Source organism: Lycium barbarum, chromosome 5, assembly GCF_019175385.1.
Source record: "Lycium barbarum isolate Lr01 chromosome 5, ASM1917538v2, whole genome shotgun sequence".
Classification (NCBI taxonomy): Eukaryota; Viridiplantae; Streptophyta; class Magnoliopsida; order Solanales; family Solanaceae; genus Lycium; species Lycium barbarum.
The window spans coordinates 136,796,327-136,803,194 of NC_083341.1; the positions used below are offsets into that span (position 1 = coordinate 136,796,327).

Sequence of the window (6,868 nt, forward strand, 5' to 3'; positions counted from 1 at the left end):
ATTTCTGTTAATTGCATGAGTTAATTGTGGCTATAATTGTCACAACAAATTGTTTGCTATGTGTTAATTTAGGTTACAATTGAAATAATTAATTTATCTTATGCATTTGGTCATATTTGAAAAGGGTTAATTAGTTTCTGCTTTTAATTAAAATGGTTGATTAGTTTCCATACTTTTAATTCCGCTATTTGTTAAATTAACTAGTGGTCGTATTTTGATGAAATTAACTAGTGGCCCAAACGACCCCTTCAGTTCTATAAAATCAACCAAACAGCCTTTTTTTTCATTTCCTCTCAAGGGTCGAGTAGGACCTCTAGTCGCAGATTGAGCCAAGAATTTAATATTTGCCTCCTCTCTCCACCATATCACAACCAAACGAGGTATAACTCTCTCTTTTTCTTTTGCTTTTTCTGCGAATCAAGGTCAAATGAGTACAAATCTTAATGGTTTTTGTTCGATTCTCATTTTGAATACCCGATTCTTATTGGTTGTTGAAGTTTAGGTGGGATTCAAGCTATGTGCTAAGTAGTTATCAGCTTGTTTATGCTTAATTTAGTAGTTTATACATGTTTAGTAAATTTAGAAGTTTATACATGTTTAGTTTTTAGCTTAGTTCAATTTTAGCTTAGTTCAGTCATTATAAGCACGCTTATTTATCCTGTATTGTTACTGTTAAGTAGTAGTAATATTAACATAATTGCCTATTTAATTTAGTTTAATCATTTGTCTGCTATATGTGTGTTTATCTAGCTTGTTTTTTCTGCCTATTGTTAGTCAAAAGTACCTGATACAAATAGGTGATGAATTATTTCCTCTCAATGGATAGGACAATAATAACACCTAGAAATTATCATTAGGAAGTTTGAACATCCATAATCTCTACAGAGAAAATGAGATTTTAAAAGGAATTCCCTTGATCCGCATTTTGAACTGTTCTTTTTATTTATAACGAATTAATATATTTATATCAAAATTTTTTTTTAAAAAAAGGCAACAATAATAACATAACTAATCATCAATATCTATTCGATTAACCTTCAAATTGGAACTCAAATTTCAATTCTAAATACATAATTAAAATTGGAAAACAAAATTACATTGCATTAATCACCATACTAATCTTCAAAAAGAGCGTTTCAATTCCTTCACATAGAAAGACTATTCATTGAGAAACAAATCATTAATTTGACAATTTCTATATCAATATATGTGCTAATCATAAAGACCTAAAGTCCCCGCAAGTTTCTAAAACATGACTTGTACCTCAATAGTTACAAAACTGCTTGTTCTGGACAGAATATCTATGTAATATCACTTATATCATCCAAAACATTAAATTCACCCAATAAAAACTCATAATTATCCACAACTGGAACCCTCAATTTCCTTGAAATTTTAACCTTTCTACCATCTGAAATTTTGCACCCAGTGGCCCATAAACAAATCTTCATCACTTTCATTTCCAATTTCTTGTTTTTCCCCTATAAAAATATTGCTTTTTTCTTAAACCCCGTTTGATGAATTTGTGTTCTCAGCAACATTCATAAATGAATCATTACTGGAAGATGATTTTTTATCAGATTTTTCAAAGTTTTGGCCCTTTTTGGCAGTTTTGGCCATTACTAGTTCTTCAAATTCAAGGTTCTTGGACTTGTAACTTTCAGAAGAAGCTTCTTCAGCTGTGATAAAAGTGCCCAACCAAATCATTTTTTTGTTAAATGGATGTTTAATTTCAGCACAAAATTTCTCATTGTTTCTCTTCCGAACCCCAATAGGGTACAATCGGACAGAATAATTCTTTGTGTTCGTTTTGTGGATTTCATGATCGAAGGTTAAACCAAAAAAGGGTTATTTTAGTAAGGAGTATCAATTTTTGGAGATGTGAAGACAATACAAAATAGATTGTGACATTGTGAATATATAAGAGTAAATGGAGAACCAAATAGACAATTTTTCATATTCATATTCGGAAAGGATTTGACAAAAGACGTCATATAAAAGGAAAATGAAACAAGTTAGATTTTACGTGTAACTATCTAGTGAGAAATTATAGCATTAGTAATGAAAATATTACATAATCTAACTTGTTTCCTAATCTAACGAAAATATTGCATAATCTAAGTTCGATTCTAATGCTGTAATTTCTCACTAAATATTTACACGTAGAATCTAACTTGTTTCCTTTTCCTTTTATATGACGTGTTTTGTCGAATCCTTTCCAAAAATGAATAGGAAAAATTGCCTAGTTGGCTCTCCATTTACTCTTATATATTCACAATGTCACAATCTATTTTGTAGTCTTCACATCTCGAAAAATTGATACTCTTTCTTACTGAAATAGCCTTTTTTTTGTTGAATCTTTGATCATGAAATCTACAAAAAGAACACCAAAGAATTCTTCTGTCAGATTGTACCCTAATGGAGTTCGGAAGAGAAAAAATGGGAAATTTTGTGCTGAAATTAAACATTCATTTAACAAAAAAATGATTTGGTTGGGCACTTTTATCACTGCTGAAGAAGCTTCTGAATGTTACAAGTCCAAGAAGCTTGAATTTAAAGAACTAGTGATGGCCAAAACCGCCAAAAAGGGCCAAAACTTTGAAAAATCTGATAAAAAATCATCTTCCAGTAATGATTCATTTATGAATGTTGCTGAGAACACAAATTCAGCAAACGGGGTTGAAGAAAAAAGCAATATTTTTATAGGGGAAAAACAAGAATTGGAAATGAGAGTGATGAAGATTTGTTTATGGGCCACTGGGTGCAAATTTCAGATGGTAGAAAGGTTAAAATTTCAAGGAAATTGGGGGTTCCAGTTGTGGATAATTATGAGTTTTTGTTGGGTGAATTTAGTGTTTTGGATGATCTTTGTATATATAGGTGATACTACAAAGATATTCTGTCCAGAACTAGCAGTTTTGTAACTATTGAGGTACAAGTCCTGTTTTAGAAACTTGCGGGGACTTTAGGTCTTTATGATTAGCACATATATTGATATAAAATTGTCAAATTAATTATTTGTTTCTCAATGAATAGTCTTTCTATGTGAGGAAATTGAAATGCTCTTTTTGAAGATTAGTATGGTGCTTAATGCAATGTAATTTTGTTTTTCGATTTTAATTATGTATTTAGAATTGAAATTTGAGTTCCAATTTGAAGGTTAATCAAATCGCTACTGATGATTATGTTATGTTATTATTGTTGTCTTTTATTTTTTCGATTAGATTCGTGTGGTGCTTTAGATAGTTGGTAGTATTGAAGTGGATAAGAATTTCTTAAATTGTTGATTTTGAGAGAGAAAAAGGATTATGGATACCCCAAATTATTGAAACTTCAAATCATAGCAGAGATTTAAAATATATAAATCAAATAATCTAATTTGATGAACACAAACATTCAATACATTGTTAGTAATAAGTAACAAGTACTTTATAAATGGAGAGACATGTACGAGTTAATTTAGATATAAATTTATTAATTCGTTATAAATAAACAAGAACATTTCAAATTGCGGATCAACAAATGTAGATCAAGGGAATTCCTTTCAAAATCTCATTTTTTTCTGCGGTGATTATGGAAGTTCAAACTTCCTATTGATGATCAGCTAAAGAAGATGAGAATACCTATAATTTCTAGGTGTTATTGTTGTCCAATCCCTCAAGAGGAAACAATTCATCACCTATTTGTATTAGGCACTTTTGTTAAGGAAATTTGAACAGTCTTTATGAATGCAGCAGGCTTACAAATGAGTCTCAATCAGACTCATCGGGTTCTGAGTACATAGTGGAATGCAGGGGTGCGGACAAGCTTAAACCAATATTCTAAGCAGTGCCTGCTATGGTTACTTGGGAGTTATGGAAGAGAAGAAACAATATCAAGCATGGTGGTAAAATAAGCTTTAATAGAGTGGTACATGAAGTGAATAACAATATTTACTTATAGTAAAACTGAGATATCCCTGGCTCAAGAATATACCTTTCTCATGGTCATAGATGGTCAATTTTCTAGAAGAATACAAGATTGTTATTGCCACCAGAATTGTGTATTGGGCCTTTCCTGCTAAAATGTGTTAATAAGTGTAACACAAATGGTGCTTCAAAGAGGAATCCTGCTCCTAGTTCATATGGTTTTTGTGTGAGAGATTGGAGGGGAGATCTATTTTATGCTCAATATAAGGAGATTGATGAAACTACAAATGTGATTGCTGAGGCTAGAGAAATAATAGAGGGTATGATGTACTATGCAGCAAATAACTTGCTAGCAGTAACAATTGAAACAGATTCTATTTTGCTAAAAAAAAAAAAAAACAAACGGTAGAAGGAAGTTGGGAGCCTCCGTAGTGTATTGCCACATTGGTGGACAGAATCAAAGCACTGAAGGATATCCACAATATGACAATACAACATGTTTTCAGAGAAGACAACACTTTGGTTGTTTTTTAACTAACCTAGCTTTTGATTTTGCAAGCACATCAAGATTTAATAATTTTTCTGAGTTGCCTAGTGTAGGAAGGAAAATCATTAACTTGGACAAACAACAACTACAAAATCTCATAATCAAGACAACAAGAAATAGCACTTTCAAATTTGGACATAGAAAATTCTGTAAATTTACTATTAACAAGATCTTAGTGGTGGTATTAGCTTAGCTCATTCCATTGAGGTCTTAGAGATAGTAAAAATGCATGTTCCTAGGTACGGTCAAAGTTCTGAAAATAATGGAAGCATATCACTCAGCAAGCAAAAACAATTTCATAAGAATAACATACAAAGCCACACAATGAAGACCTACTCAGCTCAAAAGGAGAATGCTCAAGGCTTTTATATATTTTTGCATTAAAGGAGTTTTGGGAAAAATCAATCAAAATAAAAACCCTTACAGAGATGGAACCGAATCTACGTAGATATCTTGAACTCGTAGAAATCATATCTAGCCTATTCTTCAATCGCTTCAACATCATCTTCTCAAGAGTTTGTTATTCTGTGGCTATGATTTTCACAGCATGAGGTGAGAGTTTAACAGGTACGAGAAAAGTGAAATTAAACCAAAGAAGATTAATTTTTAACTTTAAAGATCTACGTAATCTAAATCATGACTAGATAAGCTCTGAAATAGCCTTGGAATAAATGGATGGTCTTGAATCTTCTCTGACGAAGCTTCGGTGGAAGTGGAAAGTTCGAGACTTGAGAAAATCTAGGGCTTAGTTTTGGTAGATGTTTGAGACAGTGGCGGATGTAGATAGAGCCGAGGGGGTTCGAACCCCCCCTTTGGTGAAAAATTACACTGTATATATAAGGTGAAAATTATTTTTTATGTATATATAGTAGACGTTGAACCCCCTTAGCTTTTTCATTTATGACTTCTTTATATTTTTGAACCCCTTGACATAAATCCTGGCTCCGCCACTGGTTTGAGATGAGAATTATGAACGTGACTCTAAGTGCTTTACTATTTACTTTTTATTGCTGCTTTTTCTTTTTTCCTTTTTGTACAATATTTATTATAATAAAAGACTACTTAGTGGTAATTAAATAAATAAATCTAAAAAAGAACAGTTCAAAATAAGGAGTGAGTTGTACGAGGAGAACTTTCCCTCGTGGTTCACGAGCGCAATTGTTGAATGAGTATTTGTTTTCTCTTTTCGTCACCCAATATTATCTCTCCTTGTACGAAAAACATAAAATATCATAAGAGATAAGGTCATGAATAACATTATAAATTATATACTTGGATGTATTCAACTAATACATAATTATCATAGTATAAAACTTTCTTCACTCACTTGTTTATTATATTAAAAATAAATTTTCACTTTTACTTGTCTAGTTTAAAAAACCAGGAGATTATTCACCATCTTATACCTATTTTACCATTATTTTTAAGTACTAATTATTTTCAATTCATTTCCCAACATTTGGATGACTTGTAATAATTGCGGTTGATATAGTAAAATATCATTTTATTTACGGAAAAGGGTCAAAAATACCCCTCACTATCCATTAGGTCCAAATATACTCCTGTCGTTATACTGTTAGTTCAAATATACCCCTACACTATTAAAGTTGTACAAGGTGGACATTCAATCTTACGTGACACTGATATTTGATGAGGTGGATGCCACGCGATTTGCCACCTCAGCACCCCTAACTCATTTTACCCCTCTCCTCTATTTTTTCTTCCACTACGAAAATTTCATTCTCCTCCAGCATCATTGCCACAATTACCGCCACTAAAGTTTTACATTGAGGTACGAATGAACCAACTTCTACAATACTATTTCACGAGCCTCCTTCTTTGTATTCTGTTCTCCAAATGTCATTCGCAATTTATCATTTATCGAGGAGGCTCGCTGCAGTGTACGGTTCGGCAACTTTGAATGGGTTAATTGCTAGAGTCAAAGATCATGTAGAGTTAACTAAAGCGGGTTAATTCCGTTAGAATCACATGAGATTTCTCATATAGTCTTAAATGTACATAAAAATAATTAGCAAATAATTTTGTTTTCAGGGTATCGTCTTTAGTTAATTTCGCCGCTGCCATTTCAAACTAGTGATGTTTTTCTAAATCCAATGGACCACAATTGCACATGGGCCAAACTCTGAGATGAATTTTTATTGTTAATTGTTGTGATTTTGGCTCTTTTTTTTTTCCAACCAAAATTCCGGCAATACTCACTTTTCTCCTTTTGTTTTCATAAGAAATTTTCTTAAATATTGTAGAAGATGGTTCATTCCTTCCTCCATCTCCACCTTTAGTGACAGTAATGGTAGCACTGATGGTGAAGGAGAAGGAAGTTTTAGAGGTGGAAGAACAAATAGAGGGGAGGCGTAAAATGGGTTAGAGGTGTTGAGGTGGCATGTCACGTGAT

At 32.3% G+C, this 6,868-nt stretch overlaps 1 long non-coding RNA gene across 1 annotated transcript; it reads left to right on the forward strand.

Annotated features, from left to right (window-relative positions):
- Nucleotides 1-260: 260 nt before the first annotated feature.
- LOC132641785 (uncharacterized) lies at nucleotides 261-4,423 on the forward strand. The gene is made up of 2 exons (XR_009582971.1): nucleotides 261-380; nucleotides 3,738-4,423. It is a non-coding gene; the product is annotated as an uncharacterized LOC132641785 (long non-coding RNA).
- Nucleotides 4,424-6,868: the final 2,445 nt, after the last annotated feature.